General features: G+C 44.7%; 1 protein-coding gene and 1 pseudogene across 1 annotated transcript in view; both read right to left on the bottom strand.

Annotated features, from left to right (window-relative positions):
• LOC140722787 (uncharacterized) overlaps positions 1–22,956 on the bottom strand; it is a 42,204-nt pseudogene that overhangs the window by 2,289 nt on the left and 16,959 nt on the right.
• Positions 1–22,956, bottom strand: part of LOC140722806 (uncharacterized) — an 879,998-nt gene that overhangs the window by 853,628 nt on the left and 3,414 nt on the right. Inside the window, exons 2-3 of the mRNA XM_073037477.1 lie at positions 22,347–22,519; positions 20,982–21,146 (exon numbers count right to left, since the gene is read on the bottom strand). The gene's annotated coding sequence lies outside the window, so the exon portion shown is untranslated. The remainder of the gene's footprint in view (positions 1–20,981; positions 21,147–22,346; positions 22,520–22,956) is intronic.

Genomic DNA, 22,956 nt, shown 5'->3' with positions numbered 1-22,956 from the left:
GCGTCTCACTTCATCTCCCACCTCCCCCACCCACTCACCTTCACTCTTATCTGGCTTCACCTATCATCTACCAGCTTGGACTCTTTCCACTTCCCGCACCATCTTATTCCGGCCTCTCCCGATTTCCAGTCCTGATGAAGGGTCCCGGCAGGAAATCTCTGTTTTGCTTTATCCCCCTCTATAGAAGCTACCTGACCTCCTGACTTCCTCCAACATTTTGTATATGTTACTCTGCATCTCCAACATCTGCAGAATCTCATCGGGACAGAGTGCAGAATGCAGAGACGACATCGGGTCTCACTAATGTCGAGGAGGCCACACTAGCAAAACTGGAAACGATGGATAACCCCAACAGTCACGATGCTGAAAAGTTGCCTCATATGGAAGGACTGTTTGGGACTCTGACTCGTGGTCAGGAGAGTGGTTAGGGGCAGGTCTGGAACTTCATCGACTTGCAGCCCCTGCACTCCTCCTTATCGCTGTAAACCTCTCCCTTTTGTGGACAACACTGCCACTTGGTGGTGATTTACCACAATAACAGGACCCCCTGATTTGTGGACTCCATTGTCAACCAGGTGGCGCTCTGACGCAATAACGCTGAGAGACAGAAATGTGACGCTGCAGCCTGTTGAAATGTTTATTCAAGATTCAGGGTTGTTTAATTCCATTTCCAGCAGACACATGTAAATGATGTCGAAATAATTATTACTCCGGCTCCAATACAGCACAAAAACATAATAGTAACAACATATATCCACAGCTTATATACTGTGCACGGACTGATTGTTAGTCCATAAAGTGACGCTCGGCATAGGATGCCTGCATAGGATGACAGACAGGAAATGATAAAATTGAGGTGTTTGGTGTTGTGGAAGGGTGGGTTAGAGGGTAGAGATATTTATCAGCTTTACTGCTTGGGAAAAGTAGCTGTCTCAGAGGCTGGTAGTCCTGGTGAGGATCCTACGCATCTACCCACCAATGAGAGTGAGATGAGTAGTCCATGAGTGGGATGGGTGGAGGTAGATTGTGAAAATTAGATTGGTGCTTGATCTCAAGAGAGGGCATTTGGAAAATACTAATGAGATGCTTTTAGAATAGCTTGTAATTGTGCCCTATTGAGAAATGTTGATTCTGGATTGGGTGTTGTCCAAAGAACCAAATTGGATTAGGGAGCTTATGGTAAAGGAACCATGTTGACGCTGTGATCATGTTACAATTCACCCTGCACTTTGAGAGGGGAAAGGTACAACAAGATGCATCATTATTAATAGGGTGAGGGGAACTACGGAGGCACGGGAGAGGAGATTACTAAAGTTGATTGAAGGGGACACTAGCAGGGATGATGGCAGAATAGCAATGGCTGGAGTTGCTCCACCTGACATCCTCAGGGTTAAAGAGAAACACATCATATTCCAACTGCATAGCTCCAACCTGAAGGCATGAACATCGATTTCTCCTTCCAGTAAAAAAAAATTACGGCCCACCTTTCCTTCTACTTTCTCCCGAGTAACGTAACTTTATACATTCTGACCACTGACATCTGGGACTTCCATATTCCAGCCAGTGTCTTCTACAGATAAGAGTGATGTACGATACTTATTCAGTTCATCAGCCATCATCTTTCACCCTCACCCCATTACTATCTCTCCAGCATCATTCTCCAGTGGTTTGATATTCGCTTCTGTCTCTCTTTTACACTATATGTGCCTGAAGAAAAAATAGTATCCTCTTTAATATTACTGGCTAACTCACCTAAGTATTCCATCTTTTCCTTCTTAATGATTTTAGTTGCATTCTGTTTGCTTTTAAAAGCTTCCCAATCCTCCAACTTCTAGTATTTTTTCTTCTGTGCCCTCTCTTTGTTTTATAAGTTGTCTTTGGTTTCTCTTATCAGCCACGGTTTTGTCACCTTACCTTTAGAATACCACTTCCTCTCTGTGACTTCCGAATTGCTTCTAGAAATTCCAGCCATTGTTGCTCTGTTTTCATTCCTGCCCGTGTTCTTTTCAAATCAATTTTGACAATTTTTTCTCCCATGCCTCTCTAATTCTCTTTATTCCATATCTTTCTTTAGTTTCTCCTTCTCTAATGTCGGGGTGAATTTGATCATATTAAGATCACTTGTCCCGAAGGGTTCCTTGAACTCAAGTGACCTAATTAATTCCGGTTCATTACAACACCCAATCCAGAATAGCTGATCCCCAAGTGGGCTCAACCACGAGCTGCTCTAAAAAAAATGCATCTTGTAGGCATTCTAGGAATTCCTCCTCAGAAGTCACTGCTGGCCAACCAGAAAAGGCCCCTTTTATTCCCACTCGCTGCCTCTTGGCTGTCAGCCATTCCTCTATCCATGCCAGTATTACTTCTGACTTTATCCTGTTAAGCAATTTCGTGTGTGACACCTTATCAGATGCCTTCTGAAAATCCAAGTAAATGATATCCGCCGCCTCTCGTTTGTCCATCCTGCTTATGACTTCCTCGAAGATCTGTAACAGACTTGTCAGGCAAGATTTCCCTATGCAGAAACTATGAGGTTAGGCTAACTGGACTATAATTTGCTTTCTTTTGCCTTCCTCCCTCCTCAAAGAGCAAAATGAGTCAGAATAATGTCGGCAATTCTGTTTTGCTGTCGGTAACTAATGCTGTTCTGCAGGGGTCAGTATTGAGACCGCATCGTTTCATGTTAAATCTGAATGATACGGATGATGGAATTGATACCTTGGTGACGAACATTGCAGTTGATACAAAGATAGGTAGGGGACAGGTAGTTTAGAGCAAAGCGTGAGTCTGCAGAAGGACTTCGATAGATCTGGAGAATGCCAGCAAAGTAGCAGTTGAAATACAGTGTATGCAAGTCATGTACATTTGGTAGAAGTAATTGGGTGTAGAAAAAAAAATGGGAGAAACTTGAAAAAATTAGAGGTGCATAAGTGCTTGTGAGTCCTTGAGCAAGAGGCCCTAAAGGTTTGCTTGCAGATTGAGTTGATTAAGGATGACAACTGCAATGTTAGCAACATAAGAGCAAGGATGCGATACTATAGCTTTATAACGCATTGGGCAGATCACTGTTGGTGTACGGTGAGCAGATTCCGACCTGTACTTCCGACTTATTATCTGAGCAAAGGATGTGTTCGTATTGGAGTGGGTCCGGAGAAGTTTCAAAGAATGATTCCAGGAAGACCAGGAGTGGATGCCCTGGATGAGGAAGTACGTGGGAAGGGATTCACTCAGTCATCCAACCCACAGAAATTTATCAATATCCACTGTTGCTGATTTCCACACACAAATAAATCAAAACGGATATGCCCAATCAAATCGATAATTAATCGATCAATAGCCCCCAAACAACACGGCACAGCCGGACACATAACAGGGGACTTTACATCTCACAACACTGGATTCAGTAATGAAACCCGTGATTTATGTTGTTGTCCCTCTCAAATCATAAGAAACACACATTAAGGTGCAATTAAATGCGAGCGCATCCCCACAGGTGATGTCACACAGACCCCCTCGTGCCTGACGTCACGCATCGGCTTCCCACACGGGGATCTGCCCTTACGTGCACAGCGTCTTACGTCATCCATGCGCTGGTGAGCTCGGGCTTTATCAGTTTAATAGCTGGGCTAATAATCACGTGACCAGCCCTCCCCCACTGCTGTCAACAGAGGATTCAGGGGCTGCGCTATTCCCATTGGTGCAAAGCGATGTCAATCACTTGTTACCACCAGTTGCAGAGGTGGACAAGTCCAGAGGGCGTTACCCCCGCTGAGTTCGCCTCCCGCTCCGGCCTCAAACTCCACATCACAGCGGAGTAAATGTCCGTTTTTTGATTTATTTCCATTTTCCTCCAAGGAAAGTTGGGGGATTTGTGAAGCGTCTTCTGTGGCCGGAGTCTGATGTGTCGCCGAGAGGTAGGAGGAGACCGCTCGGCCAGTCGGTTTGATGCCAGTTCCCTGGGGAGGGAGAGGAGGGATTTTATTGAAAGGAAAAAGATGGTGTGAGAGGGGGCGGACAGGATGTTTGTCCCGGTGGAAATGTCTGAGCCCACGCTGGTGGCGAGCAGAGGGATTCACGTTGGGGGCGAAACACCTGCAGTCGGTTGACCTGCAAGTGGGGCCAATGACAGGGGTAGTAGGTGAGTGTTTGGGGCAACACAGGGCTGCGGAAGATGGACATTTTTTGCACAGAGGATTAACAAAGTGGTTAGAGAGTATTTGTTATAGAGTGTGCAATGAAGTTTCAATAGACCGATCCCTGAAATGGTTGGGTCATCATATGAAGAAAAATCAAATGTGATAACCCTTTCATTTAGAGAATCGAGGACTGAGAGATGAACACATTGAAATACACATCATTACTGGTTGAAACAGGGATCCTAGTCTCTGAAAAAGGGGGTGGATGCCTATATTTTAAAATATAACCCCTATTGTTTTACCTTTACCTCCTCTCCCAGTTTTATGCTTCCCTGGTCTTTCACACCCCCTTACCTGCTTAAGATTCAGCCCATTAGCAACAGTCAGCAATTCATTCCTTTTGGCTTTTCCTAATGCCTCAGGGGTTGGCACTTCCAGAAATTTATAAATATCCACTGCTGCTGATTTCCACACAAATAAATCAAAAGGGATTTCCCCAATCAAATCGATAATTCATCGATCAATAGCCCCCAAATTTGTTCATATCCCAGACCCACACCCCAAATTTTTTACAAACCATAATGCTTTAGAAACAAACCAGCAGCAATAGACTACACCTGGAGTCTGGTTTTGATGTTAAATCTATCTTTATTAGAATCTACTTGTAATATTGCAACTTAAACAAGATAAACAGAAGTTAACAGTGTTAAGTTTATAGATGTGTGTAAATGTAACTCCCAAACTATTGAGCTCGGGGGAAACAAGGCTTGGAGTCTTGAGATGGTAAAGTATGAAAGTTCCGTTCAACTACAGGCGATGAGAGAGAGATTTGTAATCCATGGTAAATGGCGAGAGAACGCAAATATGTAGAATTCCACAGGTTCTACAGTGGTAAAACGAGAGAACAGTCGCTGTAGATTTTATCCATCATCGTTCCAAATCCACATACAAATTATCACCGAAAGTGACTTGTCACAAGGTGTATCATCTCCAAGTGAACTACAACACCACAGCCAGGCAAGGGTTAACACACAAGTGGTCTCCACAGGATGCGCCAAATCCGATCCACTCCTATGGATCAAACAAGGTGACAACCACACATTTGATGTACGGTGAATCGATAATTAACCCACCTTGTGGGGATAGGAAAGTTCTAAACAGTGACCCTTGGCCACTAGTTCCCTGGTGTCGATCCTTCAGTTTTTCCTCCTTCGTCTCCATCTGACTCTGAGTGTCTGTGTCCTCGGTTAAAACTAAACAAGCTGCAAGTGATGTAAACAAGCTGCAAGTCAGACTGATTCACCTTCTTAATCTCTCTCTCTTAAAATGACAGTCCACAGCAAACGAAACCCAGGGATTCATAACAACGGCCAGTCCCCACTGTGAACTGACTGGTGTGCCAGTAGTTGTGATGACTGAGTGAATCCCTTCCCACAGTCTAAGCAGGTGAACGGCTTCTCCCCAGTGTGAACTAACTGATGATTCTGCAGATGGTGTGACTGAGTGAATCGCTTCCCACAGACTGAACAGGTGAAAGGCTTCTCCCCAGTGTGAACTCGCTGATGTACCAGTAGGTTAGATAACTAAGTGAATCCCTTCCCACAGACTGAGCAGGTGAATGGCCTCTCCCCAGTGTGAACTCGCTGGTGTCTCTGTAGGTAGAATGACAGTATGAATCCCTTCCCACATTCTGAGCATGTGAATGGCTTCTCCCCAGTGTGAACTCGCTGATGTACCAGTAGGTTGGATGACTGAGTGAATCCCTTCCCACATTCTGAGCAGGTGAACGGCCTCTCCTGAGTGTGAACTCGCTGATGATTCTGTAGGTGGGATGACTGAGTGAATCTCTTCCCACATTCTGAGCAGCTGAACGGTCTCTCCCCAGTGTGAACTCGCTGGTGACTCTGTAAGTTAGCTAACCGAGTGAATCCCTTCCCACAGACTGAGCAGGTGAACGGCTTCTCCCCAGTGTGAACTCGCTGATGAATCTGTAGGGTGGATGACTGAGTGAATCTCTTCCCACATTCTGAGCAGGTGAACGGCTTCTCCCCAGTGTGAACTCGCTGATGACTCAGTAGGGTGGATGAATGAGTGAATCCCTTCCCACATTCTGAGCAGGTGAATGGCCTCTCCCCAGTGTGAACTCGCTGGTGACTCTGTAGGTTAGCTAACCGAGTGAATCTCTTCCCACATTCTGAGCAGGTGAACGGCTTCTCCCCAGTGTGAACTCGCTGATGACTCAGTAGGTGGGATGACTGAGTGAATCTCTTCCCACATTCTGAGCAGGTGAACGGCTTCTCCCCAGTGTGAACTCACTGATGACTCAGTAGTTGGGATGAATGAGTGAATCCCTTCCCACAGACTGAGCAGGTGAATGGCCTCTCCCCAGTGTGAACTCGCTGATGACTCAGTAGGTGGGAGGACTGAGTGAATCTCTTCCCACAGTCTGAGCAGGTGAATGGCTTCTCCCCAGTGTGAACTCGCTGATGGCTCAGTAGGCTGGATGACTGAGTGAATCCCTTCCCACAGACTGAGCAGGTGAACGGCTTCTCCCCAGTGTGAACTCGCTGATGAATCTGTAGGGTGGATGACTGAGTGAATCTCTTCCCACATTCTGAGCAGGTGAATGGCTTCTCCCCAGTGTGAACTCGCTGATGTTCCAGTAGGGTGGATGACTGAGTGAATCCCTTCCCGCAGACTGTGCAGGTGAATAGCTGCCCCCATGTGTGAACACGTTGGTGTGCCATTAGGTCAGATGACCGAGAGAATCCCTTTCCCGAAATTCAGCAGATGACCAGCCTCTGCCCAGTGTGATCTGACTCTTGGGTCCACAGGTGGGATGCCCGGCAGAATCCTTTCTCACACACAGAACAGATGAATGGCCTCGCCCAGTGTGAACTTGCTGATGTACCTTCAGTTGAAATGACAGAGTGAATCCATTCCCACTGTCTGAACAGGTGAACGGCCTTTCTCCTGTGTAAAATGCCGGGCTTGCTACTTGCTCAGATGACCGAGTGAATCCCTCCCCACAGTCTGAGCAGGAAGGATGGTCGATTGAATCCCTTGCTCCACTTCTTAAATATCTAGACAGAGACAACAAAACTGGCATGCTGTGTTTGGGATCCCTGGAGACAAATTCCTTCTCGTTTTTAACCTGTAGAAGATTTACAAAATCCATCAATGGGTGTAGGACAACATTTCAGATGAGATTACTTGAGTTGCCAAGTTTTGATTTGGTATCACACTGTTACAGTGAGGTTAAACCCAAGTTGGAAGAGAAATCATCTCCTGACTGGGCAGAGTGCTGGTATCTGGAATGACCATCAATCCCCATATGCGTTTCAAGTTCCAACTCCTTAAAGTGCAGGGTTACAAGCTGCAGCTGGATGCATTTCTTGTAAGTGAGGGCATCAGGGACACTACAGGTCTCCCCATCTTCCCTCCAATACCCCCTCTAATTTGTAATAACCAGTGTGTACATAAGACTTGCACTGTGCATTTTTTTTACCCAGTGACAAGATGTGCACAGTGAATTTTTTTATAGAGAGGTATTCATTTTCACAGCTAGCAAATCACTGTCAATAGGAACTTTGATCTCCTCTGGGTTCGATCCAGTTCATCTGCACTCTCTCACAACCTATGTAGCAGGCCTGTAATGGGTAATGAAGGATTTTCTCACCAAAGTTTTTGCATATTGTCCATATGTGGTTTGCTTGCTAAGTTACACTTTAAAAAGTCAGATTTCCAAATATCACTCCACTTCTTCCCACTTGCAAATTTTCCAGCAACTTTTGCAACATCAGAATACACACAAGTATCACCAGTTTCTGTATTCCCCTGAAGCCTCCCCCGATGACTGACAGTAGTGAGCTCAGTGATGGCAATGCCAATGAATATGAAGGGAAGGGCAGTAGTCTGTCTCACTGGAGTCTGGCACATTTGTGATGTGAAAGCTACTTGCTTCCCCAGATATCATTATGTACTCAGAGAGAATGGGACAAAACATGCTCTCATGGGTAGAAAAGTCCAGAACAAGAGGAGGTAGAACAAGCAACACACACAAAATGCTGGAGGAACTCAGCAGGCCAGGAAGCATCTACGGAAAAGAGTACTAATGCTGAATTTTGCCGGCATTTTGTGTGAGTGTTACTTGGATTTCCAGAATCTTCAGATTTTCTCTTATTAGTGATTGGAGGTAGAACAAAGGTGATTTTCTCAATTGCTGATGTAAAAGATTTTGTTCCCTTTCTCTGAGTTCCTAATCCTTGCATTTAGGTAGCTGGAGCTCAGCTCTGTCTGAAAGATCCATCGGATCCCATTCACTCTGCAGCCGGAAGCTCCCCGGGGCATGTGTACGGATCGTGGGGCTGAGAGAGAGGGAAGAGGGCAGGACTGTCCCGGAATTGTTGGCCACGGTGTCCGGATTTCACAGGAATTGTTGTGAATTTGGTGTTTAAGATAAAAACATGGAGAATCGCTCTTACCTGCACCCGACATTTTCAAGGCCTTCAGTGTACTGCGTGCATGCGTGATACTCAGGGACGTCCTCAGCCTGATGCCTGCGCATTTCATTGGCGCTTCAGCGCTGGCGAAATTTTTAACGCATGGCCCTATGGGTAATCACGGTGCCATTAACCATTTCTGCAAGCACTGGTTCAATGTCCATACCTCATTTTTTTTATAGTGTGTATAGAAAAAAATTACAGCTGTTTTAATGCAGAAAGCGGCTCCCATAAACAATATACTCAATATCAACGTGTATCTAATGCCAAAGTAAAATGCAGTTATAAAACACAGGAGATTCTGCAGTTGCTGGAAATACAGAGACGCACACACACAAAACGCTGGAGGAACTCTGCAATTCAGAGAGCAACTAAGCAGCGGAGTACACAGTCTAGGCATGCTGAAGGGGCTCGGCCTAAACATTGTCTTTTTATTCCTCTCCACATTTGCTGCCTGAAATTAACCACCTTTTTTTCAGTCAACCAGTTTACAAATGTTTCTGACCTTCCTTTTGTAGCCACATCCTGCTGGTCTGATTCCTCCTCTTCCTCATAAACTCTAGACCCCATCTCTCTCTGGAGCCCCAAAGCCCTGACTCAGGCTGGCAACACTTTGGTTTTTGACTCTGCACCATCAAAGATTTACTCACTGGTCTGCTGTCAGGCTTTAGAGGCGCATTGTGTTGCGAGACCGCAGGTTCATTTACTGTGAGTGTCGCTTTAAGTGCCCGAGTGAGGCGGGGCTGTGACGTCAGACACAAGGAGAGAGAGAGAGAGGGAGAGAGAGAGAACGTCAAAACCACAGTCAGCTCATCGTCTTATTCACCCTGGAGAAAATCATGCGGGTGTCTAAGATGATGAGAGGCATTGGTCGTGTGGATAGCCAGAGGCTTTTCCCCCAGGGCTGAAATGGCTAACACGAGGGGGAATAGGTTTAAGCTGCCTGGAAGTAAGTACAGAGGAGATGTCAGAGCTAACTTTTTTAAGCAAAGAGTGGTGTGTGTGTGGAAAGCACCACCAGCAACAGTGGTGGAGGCGGATACAATAGGGTCTTTTAAGAGACTCTCAGATAGGTACATGGAGCTTAGGAAAATGGGTGGCTATGTGGTAGAGTAATTCTGAGCAGTTTCTAGAGTAAGATACATGGTCGGCACAGCAATGTGGGACAAAGCATCTGTAATGTGTTGTGCATTTATATGTTTCCATGAAATTCATGGGAAATCTCCTATCCCACGGAGTGGTGACTAGATGCAACCTGTCATCTCAGGGAGAGTGAGAGGGGAATGGCAGGGAGAGATTTTGATATACTGATATGGAACAGAAACTTGGGCAGGAACCAGATGGGCCGAGTGGCCTTTCTAGTGTACATTGTGAGTGTGGTAGAGACAGTAAGTACCTGAGACATGGGATTTGATACAGAACTGATTTATCTTTCACAGATCCACAATATTAAATGCCAGTCTAGTTTAAGGCTAACATCAGCAGAACAGACTCCTCCAATGCTCAGTGACCAGGGTTCAGTCCTGGGTGTGATGAGCAGCCGCAAGAACTGCAGAATCTGACAGTAACAGTCCCTCATGAACCTGCAGCTGCCTTCAGTCACCATGATGGCTAAACTTTTAACACACAGATAATTTGAACTCCCTCCCTGATGTAGGAGCGCTCAGACCGAAGATGTAGGGGAAAAGGGAAAAAAAGAGATAATAAAGTTATTTGCACCGTTAGGGATAAACATAGAGGAAGAGGTGGAAAGTTTCTTGAATGCATCTATTTTAATGCTAGGAGCATTGTAAGAAAGGTGGATGAGCTTAGAGTATGGATTGATAACTGGAAATATGATGTTGTATCTATTAGTGAAACATAGTTGCAGGAGGGGTGTGATTGCCAACTAAATATTCCTGGATTTCGTTGCTTCTGGTGTGATAGAATCAGAAGGGCAAGAGGGGGACGTATTGCAATGCTTTTCTGAGAAAATATTACAGCGGTGCTTTGACAGGATAGATTACAGGGCTCATTTAGGGAGCCTATTTGTGTGGAATTGAGGAATGGGGAAGGTATAGTAACACTTATAGGGGTGTATTATAAACCACCTGATTGGGAGCGAGAATTGGAGGAGGAAATTTGTAAGGAGATAGCAGATATTTGTAGTAAGCACAAGGTTGTGATTGTGGGAGATTTTAATTTTCTACACATAGAAACATAGAAAATAAGTGCAGGAGTAGGCCATTAGGCCCTTCAAGCCTGCACCGCCATTCAGTATGATAATGCCTGATCATCCAACTCAGAACCCTGTACCTGCTTTCACTCCATACCCCTGATCCCTTTAGCCACAAGGGCCATATCTAACTCCCTCTTAAATATAGCCAATGAACCGGCCTCAACTGTTTCCTGTGGCAGAGAATTCCACAGATTCACCACTCTGTGTGTGAAGAAGTTTTTCCTCATCTTGGTCCTAAAAGGCTTCCCCTTTATCCTTAAACTGTGACCCCTCGCTCTGGACTCCCCCAACATCGGAAACAATCTTCCTGCATCTAGCCTGTCCAATCCCTTTAGAATTTTATACATTTCAATAAGATCCCCCCTCAGTCTTCTAAATTCCAGCGAATATAAGCCTTGTCGATCCAGTCTTTCTTCATATGAAAGTCCTGCCATTCCAGGAATCAATCTGTTGAACCTTCTTTGTACTCCCTCTATGGCAAGAATGTCTGTCCTCAGATTAGGGAACCAAAACTGCATACAGTACTCTGGCTGTGGTCTCACCTGGGCCTCGTACAACAGCAGTAGAACCTCCCTGCTCCTGCACTCAAATCCTCTTGCTACGAATGCCAACATACCATTTGCCTTTTTCACCGCCTGCTGTACCTGCATGCCCACCTTCAATGATTGGTGTACAATGACACCCAGGTCTCGTTACACCACCCCTTTTCCTAATCGGCCATTCAGATAATAATCTGTTTTCCTGTTCTTGCAAACAAAGTGAATAACCTCACATTTATCCACATTAAGTTGCATCTGCCATGAATATGCCTACTCACCTAACCTATCCAAGTCACCCTGCATCCTCTTAGCATCCTCACAGCTAACACTGCCGCCCAGCTTGGTGTCATCCGCAAACTTGGAGATGCTGCATTTAATTCCCTCGTCTAAGTCATTAATATATATTGTAAACAACTGGGATCCCAGCACTGAGCCTTGCAGTACCCCACTAATGACTGCCTGCCAATCTGAAAAGGTCCCATTTATTCCCACTCTTTGCTTCCTGTTTGCCAACCAATTCTCTATCCACATCAATAACATACCCCCAATACTGTGTGCTTTAAGTTTCCACACTAATCACCTGTGTGGGACCTTGTCAAGAGCCTTTTGAAAATCCAAATATACCACATCCACTTGTTCTCCCTTATCCATTCAACTAGTTACATCCTCAAAAAATTCTATAAGATTCGCCAGACATGATTTTCCTTTCACAAATCCATGCTGACGTTGTCCGATTATTTCACCTCTTTCCAAATGTGCTGTTATCACATTTTCACAACCAACTCTAGCATTTTCCCCACCACCGATGTCAGGCTAACCGGTCTATAATTCCCCGGTTTCTCTCTCCCTCATTTTTAAAAAAAGTGAGGTCACATTAGCCACCCTCCAATCCTCAGGAGCTAATCCAGAATCTAAGGAGTTTTGAAAAATTATCACTAATTCTTGGGCTAATTTCTTAAGCACTCTGGGATGCAGACCATCTTACCCTGGGGATTTATCTGCCTTTAATCCCTTCAATTTACCTAACACCACTTCCCTACTAACATGTATTTCCCTCAGTTCCTCCATCTCACTAGACCCTCGGTCCTCTATATTTCCGGAAGATTATTTATGTCCTCCTTAGTGAAGACAGAACTAAAGTAGTTATTGAATTGGTCTGCCATGTCCTTGTTCCCTATGACCAATTCACCTGTTTATAACTGTAAGGGACCTACATTTGTCTTAACCAATCGTTTTCTTTTCACTTATCTATAAAAGCTTTTACAGTCAGTTTTTATGTTCCCTGCCAGCTTTCTCTCATAATCTTTTTTCCCTTTCCTAATTAATCCCATTGTCCTCCTCTGCTAGACTCTGAATTTCTCCCAGTCCTCAGGTGTGCCGCTTTTTCTGGCTAATTTGTATGTTTCTTCTTTGGACTTGATACTATCCCTAATTTCCCCTGTCAGCCACGGGTGCACTACCTTCCCTGGTTTATTCTTTTGCCAAACTGGGATGAACATTTGTTGTAGTTCATCCATGCAATCTGTAAATGCTTGCCATTGCATATGAATGTTGAGGAACCAACTAGAGAGCAGGCCATTCCACATTGGGTATTGAGCAATGAGGAAGGATTTGTAGCAATCTTGTCGTGCGAGGCTTGGGTAAGGGTAATATGGTGGGATTCTTCATTAAGATGGAGAGTGACATAGTTAATTCAGAAACAAAGGTTCTGAACTTAAAGAAGGGTAACTTTGAAGGTATGAGACGTGAATTAGCTAAGATAGACTGCCAAATGATACTTAAAGGGTTGATGGTGGATATGCAATGGCAAGCATTTAAAGATCGCATGGATGAACTACAACAAATGTTCATCCCAGTTTGGCAAAAGAATAAACCAGGGAAGGTAGTGCACCCGTGGCTGACAAGGGAAATTAGAGATAGTATCAAGTCCAAAGAAGAAACATATAAATTAGCAAAAAAAAGCAGCACACCTGAGGACTGGGCGAAATTAAGAGACCAGTACAGGAGGACAAAGGGCTTAAATAGGAAAGGGAAAAAAGATTATGAGAGAAAGCTGGCAGGGAACATAAAAACTGACTGTAAAAGCTTTTACAGATATGTGAAAAGAGAAAGATTGGTCAAGTCAAATGTAAGGACCTTTCCAGTCAGAAACAGGTGAATTGATCATAGGGAACAAAGACATGGCAGACCAACTGAATAACTACTTTGGTTCTGTCTTCACTAAGGAGGACATAAATAATCCTCCGGAAATAGTAAGGGACCAAGGGTCTAGTGAGATGGAGGAACTGAGGGAAATACATGTTAGTAGGGAAGTGGTGTTAGGTAAATTGAAGGGATTAAAGGCAGATAAATCCCCAGGGCCAGATGGTCTGCATCCCAGAGTAGCCCAATAAATAGTGGATGCATTAGTGATAATTTTTCAAAACTCCTTAGATTCTGGATTAGTTCCTGAGGATTGGAGGGTGGCTAATGTAACCCCACTTTCAAAAAAAGGAGGGAGAGAAAAAGCGGGAATTTATAGACCGGTTAGTCTGATGTTGGTGGTGGGGAAAATGCTAGAGTCGGTTATCAAAGATGTGATAACAGCACATTTGGAAAGAGGTGAAATCATCGGACAAAGTCAGCATGGATATGTGAAAGGAAAGTCATGTCTGACGAATCTTATAGAATTTTTTGAAGATGTAACTAGTAGAGTGCATAGGGGAGAGCCAGTAGATGTGGTATATTTAGATTTTCAAAAGGCTTTTGACAAGGTCCCACACAGGAGAGTAGTGTGTAAACTTAAAGCACACGGTATTGGGGGTATGGTATTGATGTGGATAGAGAATTAGTTGGCAGACAGGAAGCAAAGAGTGGGAGTAAACGGGACCTTTTCAGAATGGCAGGCAGTGACTAGTGGGGTACCGCAAGGCTCAGTGCTGGGACCCCAGTTGTTTACAATATATAATAAATGATATAGATGAGGGAATTAAATGCAGCATCTCCAAGTTTGCGGATGACACGAAGCTGGGCGGCGGTGTTAGCTGAGAGGAGGATGCTAAGAGGATGCAGGGTGACTTGGATAGGTTAGGTGAGTGGGCAAATTCATGGCAGATGCAACTTAATGTGGATAAATGTAAGGTTATTCACTTTGGTTGCAAGGACAGGAAAACAGATTATTAGCTGAACGGTGGCCGATTAGGAAAAGGGGAGGTGCAATGAGACCTAGGTGTCATTGTACACCAGTCATTGAAGGGAGGCATGCAGGTACAGCAGGCGGTGAAAAAGGCGAAAGGTATGCTAGCATTCATAGCAAAAGGATTTGAGTACAGGAGCAGGGAGGTTCTACTGCAGTTGTACAAGGCCTTGGTGAGACCGCACCTAGTGTGCAGTTTTGGTCCCCTAAACTGACGAAAGACATTCTTGCCATAGAGGGAGTACAAAGAAGGTTCACCAGATTGACTCCTGGGATGGCAGGACTTTCACATGAAGAAAGACTGGATCAACTAGGCTTATACTCACTGGAATTTTGAAGATTGATGGGGGATCTTATTGAAACGTATACAATTCTAAAGGGATTGGATAGGCTAGATGCAGGAAGATTGTTTCCAATGTTGGAGAAGTCCAGAACGAGGGGTCACAGTTTAAGGTTAAAGGGGAAGACTTTTAGGACCGAGATGAGGAAAAACTTCTTCACACAGAGAGTGGAGAATCTGTGGAATTCTCTGCTACAGGAAACAGTTGAGGCCAGTTCATTGGCTGTATTTAGATATGGCCCTTGTGGCTAAAGGGATCGGGGGCATGGAGAGAAAGCAGGTACAGGGTTCTGAGTTGGATGATCAGCCATGATCATACTGAATGGCGGTGCAGACTCGAAGGCCCGAATGGCCTACTACACCTATTTTCTATGCTTCTATCCACCGTCAACCCTTTAAATATCATTTGCCAGTCTGTCTTAGCTAATTCACGTCTCATACCTTCAAAGTTGCCCTTCTTTAAGTTCAGAACATTTGGTTCTGAATTAACTATGTCACTCACCATCTTAACGAAATATTCCACCATATTATGGTCACTCTTACACAAGAGGCCTCGCATGACAAGATTGCTAATTAACCCTTCCTCATTGCTCAATACCCAGTCTAGAATGGCCTGCTCTCTAGTTGGTTCCTCGACATGTTGGTTCAGAAAACCATCCCGCACACATTCTAAGAAATCCTCTTCCTCAGCACCCTTACCAATTTGATTCACCCAATCTAAATGTAGATTGAAGTCACCCATTATAACTGCTGTTCCTTTTTTGCACGCATTTCTAATTTCCTGTTTAATGCCATCCCCAACTTCACTACTACTGTTAGGTGGCCTGTACACAACTCCCACCAGCGTTTTATGCCCCTTAGTGTTACGCAGCTCTACCCATATCGATTGCACATCCTCCAGGCTAATGTCCTTCCTTTCTATTGCGTTAATCTCTTTTCTAACCAGCAAAGCTACCCCACCTCCTTTTCTTTCCTGTCTATCCCTCCTGAATATTGAATATCCCTGGATGTTGAGCTCCTATCCTTGGTCACCCTAGAGCCATGTCTCTGTGATTCCAACTATATCATATTCGTTAATAACTATCTGCACATTCAAATCATCCATCTTATTACGAATGCTCCTTGCATTGACACACAAAGCCTTCAGGCTTGTTTTTACAACACTCTTAGCCCTTATACAATTATGTTGAAAAGTGGCCCTTTTTGATTTTTGACCTGGATTTGACTGCCTGCCACTTTTACTTTTCACCTTACTACTTTTTGCTTCTACTCTCATTTTGCACCCCTCTGTCTCTCTGCACTTGTTCCTATCCCCCTGCCACATTAGTTTAAATCCTCCTGAACAGCAGTAGCAAATGCTCCCCCTAGGACTAGGAGGAGGGACAGCCCTCAGTGAATCCTGTGTATGCTCCCTGGAAGCCTCAAGAAATGATAATGATCATGAATCAGGCCCCAGATTGAAAAGAAAAACCAGCACAGTTTGCTCAGTGTGTCCACAGTACTGTACAAATGTTTAATGTGACTCTGCAAGATTTATTCGGTCTCTCCTGCATGATTCTCTCAGCTGATGAGGGGTGGAAATGGAAGGCAGAATTGAGATACCAAACCTATCAGGAGTTACAGATGGGAAAACATAATGAGAATGAACAGATGGACCAGATCATTCAAGCCTTGGAAAGGGCTCTCCAGCAACCTGTAAACATCACTAAAGTACCTGAATGCAAACCTAAGCCTGGGGAATCGGGACCAGACTATTGAGAGCGATTTGTGGCCTGCTACGGCACCTTCGCAGGAGACCAAGACTTTAATGATGGGAATCTGTCCCCCCAGTTCAATGCCCTACTGCTCCAATGCTTAGCAACTAAGTTCGCCAACATGATTAAAACAAATAATATGGATTGGACTGACAATGACCGAAATCTAATGCGACGAGCTTTGACATATCATTAGGACCCAACTTTCGAATCTCGATCAACCCCGAAGGGAACTAATATTAAAGGTGAATATGCTCAGCTGGAAGAAGGATGCGAGCAGGCTATATCTGAGGAACAGAAATGGGAACAAAAACCTACCAAGGGACAGGTGGGGACAACAACCCATTTAGAAATTGACAAGAAGATGCTTCCAACCATGAGTGCCAACCATCAGGAAGAGCCCAATGTAATATTGCAAGTTGCTGGAAATCCAGTTCCATTTATGATTGATATGAGGGCAACCACAACCAGTCTCGATCAGGAAATAGTATCGGAAAAGTGATTCCAGCTATCAGATGCTACAATCACTCTGTCTGGGTTCGAAGGCATGGAACGTTCGTATTCATGTACCCAGCCACCTCAGGTGGAATTCCAGGGGAACCAATGTGTGGTTTCATTTACAGTCACCACCAGACGGGGGTGTAATCTTGCAGGGAGAGACTTGCTCTGTCTGTTGGAAGTCGAGATTCTTTGCACAGACAATGCTGTCACCCTTGACAGGTGAACAACCGACAGCTTCCCCAGTTTCCGAACCCAAGTGGAGGGCACTTAGTTTGGACTCCACTCCTTCTGCCAGCAGCCGACCCTCATGTGACTCTGTGCTTTGACCCTACGGGTTGCACCACTGAGGAAAGCCAATATGCACCCCTCGATGGACAGAAGTTCCCAGTCACGATGATTAGACAGGTTAAAGGAAGAGACGGTTTTGCATTACTGGCCGAATTTCCAGATTTCCTTTGGCAACAGACAGAACTGGTAGTTCCGCATACCACCATTAGGGTTTGCACTGGGTTCAAGCCAAAGAGCCCAGGGTTCCTGGCCTAAACCCTAACGAAACAAGCCTCCAGCACCGAGGGAGACTGGCAAGACGTTGCCGTGGGTCTAGTCTAATACGGGAAGGAGTCTGAGGTGAAGACGGGATATCTGGTAAGACAACCTTTTAATATTGACCGATCCCAAGACGCTGTACCCCATCTCTGTGCAATTTCAGGCCAAGAAGTCTGTCGCACCAACTGCCCCCCTGTCTGGATCACCAGATAGCAATATCCCCTCAATCCCGAGGCAACGTTTTATGAGGATGGAAGCTCTTTTGTGGATCCAGCAGGATAACAATATTCTGACTATGCGATAGTGATGGACAGTGAAGTAATTGAACAGGCCTCTTTTGAAGCAGCTGTCTCCGCCCAGAAGGCTGAGCTGTTTGCTCTGACTCATGCCTGTATCCCAGCAACAGACTAAAGTGGGAACGTTTACACAGACTCCCGTTATGCATTTGGAATTGTACATGACTATGGGGCTCTCTGGGAACGTGGGAATTCCTGACTTCCTCTGGCCACCCCATTAGTAATGCCACCATTGTAAACAACTTACTCACTGCTCTACAGCTACCTCGAGTTTTGTTCTTCTCAGGGGGACGCCTCTGAGGAGGAGCACAAACTGTGGTCCCAGATGGGGTGCCAGAAAGACCCCAACATAGGTTTTTGGATCACCTAGCGGGACAGGTTTGTGATCCTACACAGTTTTTACCAATATTGGTCGATTATATACATAATTGTATGCACATGGGAAAGGAGGGAATAGTTGGTAACCTGTACCCTGCACACCGGGTACGACTCCCTTGCCAGGTGGACCTTTTTGTGTCTACAGGTTGATTTTATTGAATTGCCTAGAGTACATTGCTATAGATGCTGCTTAGATATTATAGATGTGTTTAGTAGATGGGTTGAAGCTGTTCCAACTACCAATAATACTGTTATGACTGTTGTGAGGGTATTATTACGGGAAATACTTCCCAGGTACGGCCTGCCAGAGATGCTGAGCTCTGACAATGACCCACACTTCGTGATGAAGGTAAACAAAGGCGTACGTAACAAACTAGCTATCAAGCAACAATTCCACTGTGTACACCTCCCACGGGCCGCTGGCACAGTGCAGAGAGCCAATGGCATTCTGAAGAGTAAACTGGCCAATCTAACAGTGGAGACTGGACTCGGTTGAAGGTCCTACCGTCACCCAGTTCCACATGAGGGTTACCCCACAGGGGAAAACAGGGTTGTCACCAGCTGAAATCATTTATGGATGGTCCATGGAAACACCCTGGGGACTAAGACCTTGTGTATCATTGCTCCCAGAAAGTCCACCAGCAAAATTGGATATTCATACGCGAGGGGAAGACATGGGTAAATATATATGCCAACTAACCAAGATTTTCCAAGCATACATTCACAGGTATGACAGGCTTACAAGGAAGAGAACTACTCCGCACCATGGAACCTGGGATTTTTTTTCCTGATGAAGAACTGGAATTAAGGGAATCTTGGACCTTGGTGGAGAGGACCATATCAGGTGTTACCGACTGCTCCCACAGCTGTGAAAGTGAAGGGGCAATCTCGGTGGATACATCATTAGGCGCCAAACATGTTACTGAAGGAACTGAATAGAAGGTCTCTCTCGGACTAATGGAAAATGTATTGGTTGTTAGTGGCGTTCATGTTTATGTCTTTGAGAGGGCTCACCCCAGCATCCGGGGGCCCCCAAGTTAACACATTTCCATCTTTCTGTCATACCTATGCCAAACAGGTAGAACTAGGGGCCTGCTGGGTTTGTGCTGAAATTCCACAGCATGGTAAAACTATGGTTCCAATGTCAGTAATCCTGCTCAACCAGAGTGAGGAACTCTCAGCCTGGGCTTTCTCAAATAACATCCGGGGAAGTGAGATGAGGACCTGTGGTCCAGACAGAGATGACTGTGGCTGTCAGTGTTTTGAGGGATGGTGTCTCAGGCGCCCATCAAACGGAACTTCCTGTACTGGGAAACATGCATCCTAGCCAGAACCGCAGGTGCCCAGCAGTCGAGAGGAACAACTGAGACTGATTGATTTTGGATGATTACTTTTCTCTCCTATGGAGTAGCCAGGAATTCACGAGAGATCATCAATTTGGCTACAGCACTTGAGGAGCTGGCCACAACACTGCAAGGGCCCTGACAGAAACACAGGCCCAAGTAACAGAAATATCCACTGAAATGATAGCAATCTGGCAAACAGTCATACAGAATCGTACAGCTTTAGAGTTTATCCCAGCTGAGAAATAGGGAACCTGTGCTGTTATTGACACAGAATGCTGCACGTATATCCCTGATGAATCTACTAACATTACACCCCTCTCCGAGCACACTGCAAAGGAGATTGACAGCATCAAGAAAGTAGGGCAGGATTTACACGGGTTCACCGAAGGGTCGAAATGGTGATCTTTGAAGGCCTGTTTGGTAATATGTGGGGCATGATACTGCATTATGTCCTGATAGTTGAACATATCTTTGTTACAATTACTGTTGTACACTGTCTTTACCCACTGATAAGTCAAAAGTAAAAAGTTACTGCGTTGTTGATAATGTAATGATCAAAAGGAGGGAAGGATAAAGTCTGTAAAATGGTTAACACTTCGTTAAACAATAGCAGCCTGTTTTTCTGAAAGAAACTGCTGATGATCAACCGATGTGCTGAGCCATGTTTCTTCTTGCGGGTAGCTAGCTAGGGTTTCAAGATGCCTATCTCGTTGCGCATTCACATGTAGAGATAGGACAGCTTCAGTCTGTTCTGTTTGTGTAAACCATTATGACTATTTTGTAGTTTGTCTTTAGGGGCTCCAGCCTGTCATGTAGTAAATATCTTTGGCTCCAGCCTGTCATGTAGTAAATATCTTTGGCTCCAGCCTGTCTTGTGTGGGGGTATCTGGATGGATATATCTGTGGTGCAAGGGGAATTGTTAGTCAGTTAGTGGATTGGGTGGGAACAGTCACAGACTGGTCCTGTTTGAGCAACTAACTAAATAAGCCCCGGGTGCTTGGAATAAAGAGTTTGTACTGTACGGTCTCTGAGTAACTTTATCCAGATTCGACTTCCACAGAATGGGAGTGGTTTTAAAGGGCTGGGTTGCTGGAAGCTCATTACCAGACCTGGAGTGATTGCAACTGGGTCTGACAGAGGCATAACTGGTTGTTCTAGGCACATTCAGTCTCACTGCAACTATATCCCACCTTCCCTTATACAGGTATGTAATGTCTAAAGGACCAATGTTTGAGTAAATGAGACTCACCAAACTTTCTCCTGACTGAATCAATGGAATCTCCGAGTCTCTTGAGGCAGAGCTGTTCTCTCCAGTTAATGCTCTCAGTCCTCAGGCTGGTTCACTTGTTGCTGTTCCCTCGTCTTCAGCCGTGGTTTGCTTCTAGTTGGGGTTTTTCTTCCAATAAACCTCTAACTTTAACCAGAGAGACAATGAAGCACAATAACAATAAAAAGGAGAACCAAACATTTCTAGTTAATGTTACTACGAACAAAACGTTAAAGGCTGATATAATGATCTCAGTAAACATTTTTTTATTGTCACTCACACATCAGAAAACAATATGGGATAAGGAGGAGCCATCATTCAGTCAGAAACAGAATTAGGTGATTCGATCCAGCTGGTCTGCACCACCATTTAACCACAGCTGATTTTCATTCCAACACCATATTCCTGCCTTCCTCCTGTAACCCTGAACTACTCAGCAATCAGGAATATGTTAATCTCTGTCATAAATATACCCAAATGGCTGCTTCAACCAACCTCTGTGGCAACAAATTCCACAGATCAGACATCTTCTGGCCAAATTTTTTTCTCCACTCAGTTTTAAAGGGAAACTTCTTTATTCTGAGACTGTGCTGTCAGATCACAGTCTAATGGAAACATCCTCTCCATGTCCACTGCATCCAGGCTTTTCAGCATTTGGTAGGTTTACTTAACCAAACATCCCCCACCACCCCCACCGTCCCTCTGAACTCCATTGAGCACAGGTCCAAAACAATCAAATGCTCCTCATACATAACACCGAACATTCTTGAGATTATTCTTGTAAACCTTGTTCACAACAACTGTACTGAACACATTTCTAGGAATAACAAACTAATTGGCACCAGGGTAATTTTCAGGGAAAAGTTGTGGTTACTTTATTGTTCAACTATCACAGAGTGAGCCATTTCCACTTCCACATTAAAACCGGTACATTTCAGGAAACATAAACCAATCCAGAGTGAATGTAATAAAAAGAAATTGGAATTACCAAACTGCTCAGCATGTAAGGAACAGCTGTGGGGAGAGGAACAATCTGTACAATTCAGGTTAATAACATTTTGTCAGGATGACTTCAAACATTTTCAGTTTTTAGTGCAGATCTCCAGCAACTTGAGATTCTGCCCGATTTCCACCACTTTATCCAGATTTGACTTCCACAAAATGCAAGTGATTTTAAAGGGCTGGGCTGCTGGAAGCACATTACCAGACCTGGAGTGCTTGCAACTGTGCCTGACAGAGGCATAAATGGTTCTTCTGGGCACATTCAGTCTCACCAACTATTTCCTACCTTCTATTGTACAGGTATGTAATGTATAAAGGACCAGTGTTTGAGTAAATGAGACTCACCAAACTTCCTCCTCACTGACTTACTGGGAACTCCAAGTCAGCTGATTCAGAGTTCTTCTCTCCAGTTGATGCTCTCAATCCTCGGGCCAGTTCACTTCTTGCTGTTCCCACATCTTAAGTCATGGTTTGCTTCCAGTTGGGGTTTTTCTTCCAATAAACCTCTCACCACAGGTCTAACATTAACCAGAGAGATAATGAAGCACATTAACAATGAAAAGGAGAACCAAACATTTCTGCTTAATGTTACTAAGAACAAAACTCACTGAAATTTAATCGTTGAAGCCAAATATAATAATCTCAGTGAACAATCTTTTATTGTCCCTCACACATCACAAAACAATATGGGATAAGAAGGAGCCATCATTCTGTCATGGTAATACATAAGACACAGGAACAGGATTAGGTGATTTGATCCATCTGGGCTTAAAACGTGCAGGAGCAATGTGTGGTTAAGTGCCATGCTCAAGGATACAACAGACTGCCTGGCCTGAGGCTCAAACTCATGACCTTCAGATTGCTTAACCACTCGGCCACATGCACATCACAGAAACCAGTCTCCCCCCTAGACTTCCCAGTCCCTCGGTAAAGCAGGCAGTGAAATCAAAGATCA

This window comes from Hemitrygon akajei, unplaced genomic scaffold, assembly GCF_048418815.1.
Source record: "Hemitrygon akajei unplaced genomic scaffold, sHemAka1.3 Scf000089, whole genome shotgun sequence".
Lineage (NCBI taxonomy): Eukaryota > Metazoa > Chordata > Chondrichthyes > Myliobatiformes > Dasyatidae > Hemitrygon > Hemitrygon akajei.
Note: the sequence above shows the minus strand (reverse complement) of the source record. Positions and strands in the feature narration are given on the sequence as shown.